Genomic DNA, 14,975 nt, shown 5'->3' with positions numbered 1-14,975 from the left:
AAGTGATGGTACTTCCCATATGCCCGTTTTCTTTGAAAAAGCAGAACTTGTAATTCAGTGTGCTAGTAGAAGGTAAATTGTTGTTGCATTATTATACACAGTTGGAAATACCATTTTTAATAATTGTTTTCATTGTTAATGCTGCACTCTCACAGATATATGAATTTTTATTATTTTTAACTTGGAATGAAAAACTTTTGTGCACATGTCTGATAACAGTTATATGAGACTGCATACAAAATCACAGTTTTTCCTATTACCATTTAAAACTCTATGTTTAATGGTTAGTAATGCTTGAGAAGAAATGAAAATTTTGGCAGTTTTTCAGACAATTGAATTCTGTTTCATTGAGAGTTATCTTATATGACTGGATTGAAGGCATTCATGCTAAAGTCAGACTATTTTAATTATTTTTTTCAAAGCAAATGTGAAAACTCTTAATCAGTGACAGTGCAGCTTTAACATCCTTTTATATTTAATCACTATGATTTCAAAATTATCAGACAAACATGATACTAGATGTATACTGTCTTGTTTGGAATTCTTGCCCTTATTCAGTATTGGTTCAATCATAGCAGTATTTATTTGAACTGCCTCTAGGTTAAAATGTGATAAAATTCATAAGATGTCAAATACATAATTATATAAGATTCACAATTCTTTGAAGGAATGAACTCCTGCTTACATGTCATATAACAAATTATGGACAAATACAGAACCTAATCCTAATAGTTTTTCTCCAGAATTATCAAAGGGGTCACTCTTAACAAAGATCTAGTATAAACTTATTAATAATTTCTTTAGTTTAACAATGTTATAAAATCTTGAAAGGCCATAGGCAGGTAGTTCTGACGTTCATACCCTTCAAAACCTTTGACAAGAGGCATGTCTATCAAATATAATTATGAATTACTGGTGTAAATGGGTAGTGGGTAATGCACATGTCAATTGTAACCACCACCACCCCCGTCTGGGGGTATACTGGGTGTGAATGCGGTGGTTTTGTCTTACCTATGGTATGTTGGATGCGGGGGGAATTTGGCAGGGATTTTAGTTCAGGATCAGTTCAGGGAATTTAACCTGGGGTAGGCTGGACCAAAAGTCAAAAGTCCCCGGACCTGGGGGCGGGATGTGGCTACAATTGACTGGTGCATTATGCTATTCATTTTGTTGCCCACTCTTTTGTTTTTGTTTGATAATCCATTGCACACAACTATAGATCAGGATCTCAAATACTATATATGTTGAAAATTGACAACTTTTGACATCAATGTTTTAGTTATAGTTATGAATAATGAGCGTTCATTCATTGCTTTTTATCAAATCACAATCATAAGTGTTAGCAAAGCACACCACTTTGTGCAGTAATGTTTAATGCTGTGGCTCCTCTTATCAACCAAGCACTTGGGCTGTTGGTGGATAACCATTTCCCTAGTTTCCTCCCTGTCTGGTCACCTGTTTGAAAATTAAAACATTGATAATATATAATAATGACAAAACTTGAAAGTATTGTACACTATGTTTATACATTTGCTGAATTAAATGAATAAGCTAAGGAAATGTACATTCAAAACAAAAGGGCCAGCATGGCCCTTAATTGGTCACCTGATTAAAATGACCATGAACAAGTCAGTCAGGTAACAACTGGTTATGAAAGGTGTTGCTATTTGCTTAGCAGGTTAGTGGTTGCTGTGTTATTTGATGGTTGATAAGGACTCCTCAAAGAAGGCTGCTCTTTGTTAACAGAAATGAGAATTATGGTAAGCTGGTTGTTCCCATGGTCAATGGATGTTACGGTAATGAACCAGAATGTTGCTATGGAAGTAAATGATTACTAAGGAAGTAATTGGTTGCTATGGATGTTGGCTGTTGCTCAGGAAAAAATGGTTGCTAAATAAGGCATTGGTGCCTATAAAGGTAGTTAATGGATGCGTTGGAAGGAATTGGATGCTATAGAAGTCATTGGTTGAATGGGGATTCATTTGTTGCTATGGATGAAGGTAGTTGCTAAGGCAATCATTGGTTGATAAAGAAGCCAAGGATTGTTTAGGAAGTCATCATATTTTATGGAAGTCATTGGCTGCTGTAAATGAAGTATTTGATAAGGATGTCCTTGGTTGCTTATAAAGTGGTTGTTAAGGAAGACATTGTGAGTTTGGATTGTTAAGTCACTAAGTTAGACAAGTGGGTTCCTTAAGGGTACTACGAGGTCTACGATTTCCTCAACAAGGCAAAACCTTGCTTAACATCCTGCCAAAAGGTGATTATTATATTGTTGTAACAACTTGTTTCATAATCTTTGAAACTAAATACCTTTTAGTTTAGACATCAGTTTCTAAGGAATTCATACATTACTGCAGAAGTCATTGCCTGATTTGAATGTGTATCAATTTTTGTTCTAGAAGTCTATCATTAACAGGGGAACTCTGGTTAGGACAACTTTGACCCCAAGGACGAAACTTGAACAACATTCATAAAAAAAAATTATGAATTCTTTTTACTGCCTGTACAATGTACCTCGCAAATTCGGTAAAAAGTCAACTTTGGAAAAAATACAAAATCAGGCCAAAATTGCTTATATAATGGCAAATATACATTTTTTAACTTTTTTATGCATACCTTATGCTGTGAAAGAGTAAGACTTGTCAAGATTTTGTTTATATTTCAAGAAATTCATTGCTATTTTAATCCGGAATGTAATGTAATTTTTTTAATTTTGGGGAAAATGGAGTTTTTCACAATAAAAAAATCACTGACAATGAACTACAAACTCCAACATATAAACACCACATACACAAAAACAAATTGATTACATATATAAATTACTGAATATTCACATGGTCTTATGATATTATTGATGAATATTATAATGTTATTTTTAGATACCAGTTACGGGTAGTAGTAATGAAGAATACCAGATTACAAAATCAAAGTGGAAATTGGAACTATTAGAGAATCACTTTATTTGTGGGTAGGTCACTTAAATATTCATTGAGGTGAAAAGAAATTACCATATGATGTATTGCATATGTTTAACCGCTGTTGCACAATCATCATTTCCAAGTGACTGTCTTCATGTCCAGTACTAGCTTACAAAATCCCTTTCTAGAAAGTCAAAGACTTCATCTGATGCATCTTAAAAAGGAAGAATACAACACAATCATGAACACAATAAATGCAAATAATGTTGGGTATGCTTTAAACATGATTCAAATGCAAAACATCTTGGCAATTATTTCTAGAGCAATCTAAATGTCCTACATGAGATTTATTCTCTTATGAAAAAGTGATGTTTATGTACAAGCCAAATATACTAGAAATGTGTCAAGTGGACATTAACTTAAGTCTTGTGTTGCTTGGTGAATTGCATATACTGTGAATGAAGATGATTAACAAAAAAACAGGGATTTCTCATAATATGACAAAGTTTTTTTTACCAAGTTTGGTAAAGATTATTGAGCCATACAATGTTTTTATCTGGACTGCATCGTCTTTTATTCTGGGCAGCATAATATGGAAATCCAGGCCATGTATACATCTGGGTTTTATCTGTAATGGACCACATTTTCCAAAATGTATGTAGGCAAATGAGTTACATGGAAATAAAAACTATCTATACATAATAATAAGTGATTTGTATACATGTGTTTACCTTGGTATTATATACCCATAGATATATTATATGACATAATATTGGGTTAATACAAAAAAAAAATGAAAGAATATATAATTAGGTTAATGATAAATCAAGCAAATTTAAACTAACACAAACAATTATATGTATATATTTACATTATTTCACAGTAAAATATAATAGAAATTTATAAACATTGGCATAATGCTTAAATCAGGTATCTATTTCAAGGCAGTTGTCATTAAATCATAAAATTTAAAGCTGCACTCTCACAGATATACCAGATTTCTATATTTCCGTTCGAAAATTAATGTTTTATGGCTTAAACCGTTACTAATGGTTTAAGAAAAATGCATAAAACATTACTTTTAAAACTTAAATATAAAAATCTGCTATCTAATTTTTTGTCAGCTGTCTTAAATAACTGGTTTCCATGGATTTTCGCAAAAATTGCCTCATTCCAAGACAAAAAAATTGTCAAAACGTTCAATCTGTGAGAGTGCACCTTTAAGGTCAAAACTAGAAAATGAAACTTTAAACAATAAACTTAAAAACCATGACTTATGGTACAAGTATTTCCACATCGGAGCGGCTGGTTCTTACACACTGACAGTGACACACAATACACTCCACTCCTCTCCATTAACCCTTTATATATATATTACAGTCGAAACTCGTTGGCTCGATATCTCATGGCTCGATATCCTCGTTGGCTTGAACCAGATTAAAAGAACCGATTTTGTTTAACTCTTTGTTCATATAAAATTTGATCGGATGGCTCGATATATTGAGGGTCGATATTTCTCCACGCTCGAAGTCATTTTTGCGGTTCCAAGTAAGAATTTCACAATTTTGTTTGCTTGGGTCGATGTCATTTTCGCGGGTTCAGGTAAGAACCTCACACCTTGATTTGTTTTGTTGGCTTCATTTAGCACACGGCGCTAATCGATAAAAATTAATTCAATTTATTATAATTATTATCAAATTTGAATGACTTAACAGTTTGAATAAACATGCCATCACTTTATCTAAGTTCTTTCCCTAATTGTTATACATGTATAAATTTCAATGCATCCTTATATAACTAATAAGCTAGGTTTTTGTTACCCACTGTTTAAAATTACTTGTTTGCTGTTTTCGCATAATTTTTATAATTAATAAAAACAATCAAATAATATTTTCTAAGTATCGAATAAGTGATGTTACGAACTTTAAGACGTGTAACTATGCCCAATTAATACTCTTCTTTCGCGGAGATAGCATAGCCAATAACAAACGAGGTAAACAAGACTTTTTGTAACGAATAATAAAAAAAATAACATTCTGTAAGCAATCCCGCTTGGCTCGATATTCTCGAGGCTCGAAGTATTTTGGCTGGTCCCTAGAATATCGAGCCATCGAGTTTCGACTGTAGTTTAAAGCTGACGGAGGCACTCCTGCCATGTACCGCTGCCACCATTTAAGTAAACCTGGGAGGAGAAGTGCCCCAGTGTGGAGCTTGAACCAACAACAACTGCTGGAACACTATCATGGCGCTGTAACCAACTGAGCTAACTGAACGGCTGGTTCTCATAGACACGATCTACATCTACAATAACTTTACAATGTACATGAATACATAAATAACTAAAGTATGAATGCAATGTATTCATGTACATTGTAAAGTTGATGTCTACTGTACTACTTTAAAAGACACATGCGTGTACCCCAAAATTAGTTTTGACAGGCATGACTCACTAATGCCAGTTGTGAGCTTGTTCCTAGCTTCGATCAAGATATTTCTTCTGAAAATGACATTGAATACACTCTAAAGCCTAAAAGGCTGTAAAATATGCATTCAACATCTTGATAAGCAACTATCTTAAATAAATTAAAATATTAGGATACAGAATGATGTGAAAGAGACTTTAAAAATATCGCTGCATTGTTGGATGTTGGTGCTGTCATCTGATGATCGGTCAGCGGCAATGATTGAGGCAAGCATCAAGTATATTTAAATAAACATTGCACTTTAACAGATTAAATGTTTTGACAACTGTTTTATTTTTTGTCTTTATACAAGCCAATAAATGCATAAGTGCAAGAAAAACAGTGACACAAGACTGCTTAAAAAAACATTGGATTGCATATATATTTTAGTTAAAGCTTCACTATCACAGATATACCATTTTTACAACTTTTTTTATTTTTTGTCTTGGAAAGAGCAAATTTTTGTATAAATATCTGCAAACCAATGATATAGGATTGCTTACGAAAAACCAGATCATAGATTTTCATATTTCCGTTTGAAAATTAATGTTTTATGGCTAAAACCGTTAATAAACGTTTTAGAAAAATGAACAAAACATCAATTTTTGAACTGGTATATATAAAAATTTGCGATCTATATTTGTCAGCAGTCTTATATAACTGGTTTCCATGGATTTTCGCCAAAATTAGTACATTCCAAGATAAAACATAAAAAAGTTGGCAAAATGTTCAATCTGTGAGAGTGCAGCTTTAAGAAAATGATGTTTTATGCATTTTTCTTCCAACTGTTAGTAGCACTTTTAGCCATAAAACATTTTTTTTAACGGAATATGTCAGCAGGCTTATATCACTTATTTGCATATATTAATTTTCACAGAAACTGGCTCATTCAAACTCCAAGACAAAAATAAAAAATAACAAAGTTGTCAAAATACATGTATGTGAGAGTGCAGCTTTAAGGAGTACTTCGTTATATCAATAAAATATACTCGTTAAACTGTCAATTGTTTACGTATCTACATAAATTCAATTACCTTTTGAACTAGAAAGTGTTATATTTTCAAAGAAAATAGCCATATACCTCTGTTCAGTGTCGGTCAAATTCGATGTTTTGAACCCGTTTGAACCTCTCTCGCGCGTGCTAAATACTAAATGACGCAATGTTTTGGACTGGTCTTCATTTTCTTCGATACAGGCACAACCGAGCGTAAATATTAAGCGAGAAAGTCTAGTGGAACGATGCAGGGTTCATTGGGTTTGTTTACAAAAATTCAAGCATCCGGTTAAGAAGACGACAAATAAGAATGGTATTAAGTTGGTAGAATGGAACTCCTTCCTGATTCCTGCACATGTTAAGTTGTAAGTATTGACTATATCGGGATACCATACAGGACACTCAAGTGTTATTTTATATTTTCTTAGTTATCATGCAAATGAAAATAATCACTATCATTTAAAAGTTATTCAGGGATAGTTGCAAATGGTTTGTTTACATTAATTAGTTTTATGAATTTAATTGAATACACAAATTTTTATTAGAGCTTTGCACCAAATTAAATTCAGTTCATTTTACGGGAGTAACCCACACTAGCGGATCCAGAAAAGGGGTGGGACCCCCCCCCCCAAAAAAAAAAAAAAAAATATTCTGTAAAGAATCTCAGGACAATTATTCAAAAAATCTTTTGATCTTTGATATCATAATGGTAATTTTTTTTTACCAAAATGCAAAATGTAAAAAAAAAAAATCAAGTCAGAGAATGTGTTGGAACCGGTGTCGCCAAAATTGCAGTCCAGTGTTGTATCCACTGTGCTATGAAGGCTTATCCTAAACAGTTGGAATATTTAATCTTTATACCTAACTTGTAATATATTGGCGATTTTTTTTTATTGTAAATTATGTGGTACTTCAGTTAGTAAGTTTTAATGCATTGTACACATAGATACCAAGTTTATGTCAGTTTTCGTCAATTTTCTTTTTTTCCGCTATTTCATTAAACAGATTACAGCCCCTTTTAAACAAGTCTTTGGGAGGAACTGTTGGGGATTGTTATTAAAGCTGCATTTTCACAGATTTACCATTCTGACAACTTTTTTTTTCATCATGGAATGAATCATGCAATGTTAGTGCATAAATTATGTCCGCGAACCATGATTTAAAACTGCTGAAAAAATATCAGATAGCTGTTTTTCATATGTACGTTCATAATTGTTGTTCTGTGACTTAAATTTGAACACTTTCAGAAAAATGAAATAATAAGCAGATTTCTCAATACATGACTTCTGTTTTATTGTTAGCAATTAAAGGCATTGATTCTCTTGAGATAATAATAATGTTAAAACAGTCAATCTGTGAGAGTGCAGCTTTAAGATTCATTTTTCCTAAGATCAGCCAAGTTAGTATTATAGCTAATTTTAGCTTAAAAGTAGGTGAATTTTATATTTATTTCAGACCAGATACTCTTGAGGGACCAATTTAAGGGCAAACAGACAAACGTTTTGATGCAAAGAAAGCATTGGATTTGAAAGGTAGATTTTTAACACATATTTACATGTACTCAATGTCATTTACTAGTATAACATAATGTATTCAAGTATAAGATATTTCAAGTATTTGGTCAGGTTGTTAGGTTTAATTGAAACTGTTAAGCAATAAATGAAAGTCCATGCAATTTTGCATGCACATGTTTGTTGCATGCAGATTTTACTCAGATGGCATAGGGTACAGTTACTCTTGTAACTTGCTTAAAATAAATGCAAATGATTCTGCATGTGTCTGAAGTCATGTTTTATTTTTCTCTACAAATTGTTTTAAAAAATGCAATTGTTTGATTTCCTTTCTTATGTGTTATGCATTGCAGTTCCCATGGAGATGAAAAATGGAGAGATTCTAAAAGTATGAAGATACTCCTGTGTATAATGAGGAAATCTTGTCAGTGAATGGTAAGTTCTCTTTGGATTAATTCTATGTATAACAATATAAATATGAGGTAAGCCAAGAAATGAGAATTTACATAATTATTCTGTTCAAACATACATTGACATATTAATATAAAGACATATGTATGATTTGTCTCTGCTATTATACTCCTACCACTTGATGGTTAGGGTTCATTTGGACAAGTCTTCTATTATCCATAATTCCAAATGCTTCTGAGATTTCTAACACATATTAAATATGTTGAGGAGAAGTGCTGTGCAAAAAACATTTTTGTTTATGGTATTTTAGAGTTATTGGTCTTTGATTATTTTCTTTCACTTTTCTATGTTTTTGAGGTATTAACTTCAAACTTCATGCACATATTGGACGTGATAAGAAAAATAGCTGTGCATATGAATCATTAAATTGTGTATGGTAGTCAAAGAATTGTAAACCTTTGATTATTATCTTTATATTTTTTTTATTTTTTTTCTTCTCTTCATAACTTTTTTTCATTTTTTACTTTAATTTAACAAAACACTATTCTGTTTTTGGTATATTAAGGATTATTTTCTTATGTTTATTTTGTGCTTGGCAGTTTTAAAATTATTGCCTAATTGGTTACTGTATGCTTAAAAGCAAATATCACTCTCAGTGAAACCTCTTATTACAATAGGTGATAGCTGTAGTTTTTCATGGAAACAAGTGTTTGACAGTATGAGTCATTTTTTAGTAGCAATATATTATGTACATTTAAGGTATAAGTTCTCTTTTGCTAATCGTTCAGTTGTTTTTCAGTTGTTGCAATTGTGGACCAGGCCAGAGTTGTACTAAACCAACTAAGACACAATGAGATACAGGAATGACACAATGAGAAACAGGAAACAGGAAAGTGATGACTGATTGCCACCTGTTACAAATTCATCTAGGTACAGTTTTTTATTCCAGATTTGATACAACTGTAAACTGTTTTATGCATGCTATGATTATGTTCATCATGTTTGTTTAAGACCCTGATGATGAGGACTAAACTATTGATTATCCCTTGCCAAAAGGCAAAGTGGATACAGTAATTGTGTAATTGTGCACGTGTGTGTGCGTGTGCACGGAATGTAATCTTGAGCATAAATCCCCTAGGTATTAACTTCAAACTTCATATACAGATAGATCCCTATTGAGAAGAAGTGCAGTGTTAAGGGACCATAACTCTGTTTACAGTTCTTTTTGTAATAACCCTTTGTTATATTTCATACTGAGTTTTTGTCTGCAGCAGAACTTGAAAAGTCTTTGAGGTGTTGATCTCAAACTTCAAATATGTACAGATAGATCTCATTTAGCAGAAGTGCAGTGCACAGAAACCATAACTCAAGATTTTTTTTGTAGTAGTTGCCCTTTGTTAGTTTTCAATGTTATCCTTTGTTGTAATGCACAGTTGTGATCATGCTCAAATATGCTCATTGACATTAAAATTAATTGTCCAGGTTCAAATCCTGTAATAGAAACAATTATTTTCTTTCTGTGTTTAGCAAAGTTTATATGAACTATCTATCAATGTAAAATAAACTAAGATTTGTGTGTTTTTATCGTTTCTTATTTATTTGTATATTTTTTGTTACATATTTTTATGTGCATATATATAAAATCTATATCACAAAAAGTGTGGCTAATTTGTAATATTAAGATATAATATGTATAAGAACTATCATATTTCAAAATCAACCATAGAGCTTTTGAAAGATAGATAATAACTTAATGTATCTGATGAACAATAATGTGATTTTGGGATGCCAGCAATAACTTTTCAAGGTGAAAATATGTTCTTGTCATTGATTTTACATATAAGTAATCAGTATGCAAAGCCCTTTCAAATGATACTTATATGGGGTAACTATCAAATTTTAACATTGAAGCCAATGGCACAAATGAATGAAAAGCTGCTTAATAGTTCAATATTTGAAGCCAACAATGGAACTGTGTTTATGTATTGCTTAATGTTCCTTTTTCTTTCAGAAAACTCCCCACATCCAACAAGAGACAGTCTGACTTCAAAATCTTCATTGAAGGCAACTTAATGGACAAGACATCCGTCACATAAAGATTCACTAAAATTGGAATGATATACCAATTTTAACTTTTAACAGACAAATACATTATAGATTTGAAAATAGATTACCCTTAGATAAGTTGGATGATTAACATTTACCTCAACACAGTACAAAGTGCTCATGTTGAACTATTGTGATTGATCATAGTCTGTCCTTCATTTTTATTAACAGTTTCATACAGCGTTAACACTTTAGTATGGGGACTCATTTTTAGCTCAACTTTTCGTAGAATATGGAGAGCTATACTACTCAACCAAGCGTCGGCGTCGGTGTCACCCCTTGGTTAAGGGTTTGCGTGCAAGCACACATAGGTTAATATCTCAGCAACTACTTGAGGTATTGCATTGAGACTTTATACAATGGTACTCAACCATCCAACCTACTTATTTAAACAAGTAAGATAACTCTAGTTTGCATTTAATGTAAATAATAGGCCTTTATTATTTGACTTAGAAATTCTGGTTAAGGTTTTGCATGCAAGCACACATAGGTTAATATCTCAGCAACTGCTTGAGGTATTGCATTGAGACTTGATACAATGGTACTCAACCATCCAACCTACTTTTTTTAAACAAGTAAGATAACTCTAGTTTGCATTTAATGTAAATAATAGGCCTTTATTATTTGACTTAGAAATTCTGGTTAAGGTTTTGCATGGAAGCACACATTATATCTAAGGTTAATATCTCAGCAACTGCTTGAGGTATTGCATTGAGACTTGATACAATGGTACTCAACCATCCAACCTACTTAATTTTCCAAGTTATATAACTATAGTTTGCATTTAATGCAAATACTTGCGTTTATTATTTCACTCAGAAATTCTGGTTAAGGTTTTGCATGTAAGCACACATAGGTCAATATCTCAGCAACTACTGGATGAATTGCATTGAGACTTTATACAACCACCCAACCTAATTGAATAATCAAGTTAGATAAAAATTCTGGTTAAAATTTTGCATGTAACCACATTTATGTTAATATCTCAGCACATCATGTATTGCATTGAAATCTAATCTAACAGTGATCCATGCATGTTTCGCCAAAACTTTTCAATCCTTTCACTGAAAAGCAGCGGAATAGTCGAGAGCGCTGTCTCTGTGACAGCTCTTGTCTCTTTGGTCTTTATTCATACTGGCCAGAATATGTTTACCAAAAAAATCTTAGTAGAGATTGATAACTGTTCAGGTTGGACAAAAAGCATGTAGGTTGTTTGTTCTAATAATATAAACTGTAAATGCTTCAGAAACTATATATATAATTTTCATGATATTTGTCAGTATTTATTCTCGTCAACATTTAAATAATATTAGGTGAAACTTGTTTATTGGTCAAAATGTGTTTGATTAGAGTGGCCTCAAGTTCCACTTTATATGAATGAAATTTGGTTAAAATGTTCTAGTTTTATAGGCCATATTCTCTTCCCAAGCCCTCCTTAAAGAATGAATGTAGGTAAGATGAAACAGGAGTCACTAAATCAAGTATTAAAAGCCTTAAAAATTGCTATTCATAGAGGTATTGTTTCCTCATCATAAATCACAACTTAGCCAGCAAGACTTTACAACAAATAAGGCATAACATGTAAAAAGTTAATAATTAGGCACATATTTTAGTGAATAAAATCTTGTGAACATATTATTGAAACAAATAATGTGTCTGGTTCTGAGGTGAGCAATAAAGCACATTGCTTAGTAACAATTGAGCTAGCTCATTATTAAAAGTTTGTTTTAAACATGAATTAAATGAATGCAAATCATATATTATTATTTTTAATCTATATTTTTTTTAGTTACCTTGTTCTATTGTTATATTTTAACTTCTAACCTAAATGTTTCATTGTACTTTTGAGTGTTCTGTTAACTATAATGCACATTATCCTATATGACAGTATAAATTCAATAAAACCATGGTTATTAAGTTCCATACATATTGGAGCACATGGTAAGCCTCTAGAAATGTCACTTCTTAAACCTAGATTCTTGATCTGTTCGCCACATTGTTTTGTTAATTTTTTGTTTATAAAAACAAATGATTGTTTAATGTCAAGGAAACCTTTTTAAAGTTAAAATGTAGATGTACATAGATAACTGTCAAATATTATTTACCATTTAATAACTGTCTAAAGGCAAAATTTCCATTCATTTTTATATTTGATTTGGGTCCCTAGGGTCATGGTCACTGTAACTAAAAATAGAAAAATGCTTGGTACTGAATAACTTCAGTTTTAATACATTTAAAACTGAATCTCACAATAAAGGCTGAAGTTCTTGTTGCATTGCAGCATTTCTAGTTAACTTTTTAATTTGACTCTTTTTATTGCTTTCGACAGGCACATATTACATCATTATTGTATTCATTTTTAAGACAAAGCCTCATTTAATTGAGCGTGCTGTCCAAAGACAGCTCTTGTTGACATAATTATAAGACACCTTATGTTATGGTTTATATGAACAATAGCTGTTTCTGTGTATGTTTTAGAAGAAACTTCCATTTCTTATCATATTGATGGACATAGATATACATACATGTACGGGATTATTGACATCAGATTCTTAGGATTAAATTTACTAATGTTCTGTTCATGTTCAAAATAGATACAGTTATGGTAAATGCATAGTCTTGTTTGTTTATAACATAGACAACCATGTCTTTTGGTTGTCCTGGTCTCCTGTCCTGTTATGTGAATTGGGTTTTATGGACATCTTCGATATTGTAGGTCCAATTCTAGTGTCTAGCTGGAAAAGTATTTAGCCTAGGGAGACCTTAGTTTGGGTTATCATGTTGGATATGTCTAAATGTTGGCATGTCGGGAAATGGCAATTTTAGGCTATGACAATTTAAAAATGTAGACGTTGCTGGGCAAGGCTCCACACCCAAGTGACTGTCGCATTATATTCTTGAAAAAATGCCTTGGGCTTTTGGTTTGTTATGAATTTTGCGAGTCTGGCAAATATCTGCATTATAAAATTCATCGACATACAGGTGACAGAGAAAAAGGTCAATTTTCAATGATTTCAAAAGATTTATTAACTAAAAGGGGATCATCATAAATGAATACAGAGAACAAGGTTAGTTGATTTGACAGAGGATTGATGCAGAGCTTCAAAAATTAAGGAGACAATTTCAGAAAAATGCACATAAATGATTTTTGTTTATTTGTGTTGTTTGATAACTGCTGTGTGTCGATTTTTATTTAATTTCATTTTACCCCCCAAATCACACTTCACACAATACATGGTTTCTACACTTTAGGTTTGTTATACTGTATTATAGTATCTATTGAATACAGTAAAATTTCTGGTCATTGTATTGCAAAATTTGTGCTAATAATTTGCAATTTCAGAAATTCTCATTTTTATTTAATTTTTCAAACATTTTCCCCAAAATTCACATTTCACAAAATTACATAGTTTCTTTACTTTTGATATATTAAACTGTAATATTTATGAAATACAGTAATTCTGGTCATTCTATTGCAATATTTGAAAAAGTTATTGGCAAATTCCAGAAATTCTCATTTCCATTTAATTTTTCATACATTTTACCCCGAAAATCATATTTTAAAAAAAAACTGTGTTTCTATATAATATATAATAATGTTAAATGATATATATTAGCTGCAGTAGTTCTGGTGTTTTTATTGCAAAATTAGGCAGAGTTATTGGCAAAATTCATAAATTGTCATTTTCATTTAATTTTTCCAACATTTTACCCCAAAAATCATTTTTTGCGCCATATAATTGTTCTATGATTTAAGTATATTAAATATGTTGCCTGATATGACATAAATTCATCAAAACTATTTTTGTGCAGTTTTCTTCATTTTTTGTTCAAAAATCTCCGTTTGTATACATTGAATAGAGAACAGAGGTGTTGAAGCACTGCTTCAACACCGCTGAGAATGAGTTTAGTATAGTGCACGCTACCACAATGTATATAGACTATAACACAGGTTCAAATTTACAGATAGAGAATAGTGCACGCCACCACAATGTATATAGACTATAACAGAGGAATTGATGTAAAGTTTCAAAATCTCTGGTTGATACATTGCATAGAGAACAGGGGTGTTGAAGCACTGCTTCAACACCTCTAAGAATGAATAGAGTATAGTGCACGCTTCCACAATGTATATAGACTATAACAGAGGAGTTGAAGTAAATCTTCAAAATCTCTGGCTGTATACATTGTATAGAGAACAGGGGTGTTGAAGCACTGCTTCAACACCTCTTGACAATGAATAGAGTATAGTGCACGCTTCCACAATGTATATAGACTATAACAGAGGAGTTGAAGTAAATCTTCAAAATCTCTGGCTGTATACATTGTATAGAGAACAGGGGTGTTGAAGCACTGCTTCAACACCTCTTGACAATGAATAGAGTATAGTGCACGCTTCCACAATGTATATAGACTATAACAGAGGAGTTGAAGTAAATCTTCAAAATCTCTGGCTGTATACATTGTATAGAGAACAGGGGTGTTGAAGCACTGCTTCAACACCTCTTGACAATGAATAGAGTATAGTGCACGCTTCCACAATGTATATAGACTATAACAGAGGAGTTGA

General features: G+C 32.0%; 2 long non-coding RNA genes across 6 annotated transcripts; one reads left to right on the top strand and one right to left on the bottom strand.

Annotated features, from left to right (window-relative positions):
* Window positions 1-1,319: 1,319 nt before the first annotated feature.
* Window positions 1,320-6,563, bottom strand: LOC128239816 (uncharacterized). 4 transcript variants are annotated; one of them, XR_008261930.1, is made up of 4 exons: window positions 6,465-6,563; window positions 3,438-3,549; window positions 3,012-3,135; window positions 1,320-1,455 (listed from the first exon to the last, which is right to left on the bottom strand). It is a non-coding gene; the product is annotated as an uncharacterized LOC128239816 (long non-coding RNA). The 4 variants fall into 4 exon arrangements; XR_008261931.1 differs by having other exon boundaries at window positions 3,467-3,549; XR_008261932.1 differs by having other exon boundaries at window positions 6,418-6,517.
* A 39-nt stretch (window positions 6,564-6,602) lies between these two features.
* On the top strand, window positions 6,603-13,017 carry LOC128239815 (uncharacterized). 2 transcript variants are annotated; one of them, XR_008261928.1, is made up of 5 exons: window positions 6,603-6,742; window positions 7,833-7,909; window positions 8,242-8,323; window positions 9,099-9,229; window positions 10,311-13,017. It is a non-coding gene; the product is annotated as an uncharacterized LOC128239815 (long non-coding RNA). The 2 variants fall into 2 exon arrangements; XR_008261929.1 differs by having other exon boundaries at window positions 6,621-6,734.
* The last annotated feature ends 1,958 nt before the right edge of the window (window positions 13,018-14,975 follow it).

This window comes from Mya arenaria, chromosome 7 (assembly GCF_026914265.1).
Source record: "Mya arenaria isolate MELC-2E11 chromosome 7, ASM2691426v1".
In the NCBI taxonomy this organism is placed as follows: Eukaryota; Metazoa; Mollusca; class Bivalvia; order Myida; family Myidae; genus Mya; species Mya arenaria.
Note: the sequence above shows the minus strand (reverse complement) of the source record. Positions and strands in the feature narration are given on the sequence as shown.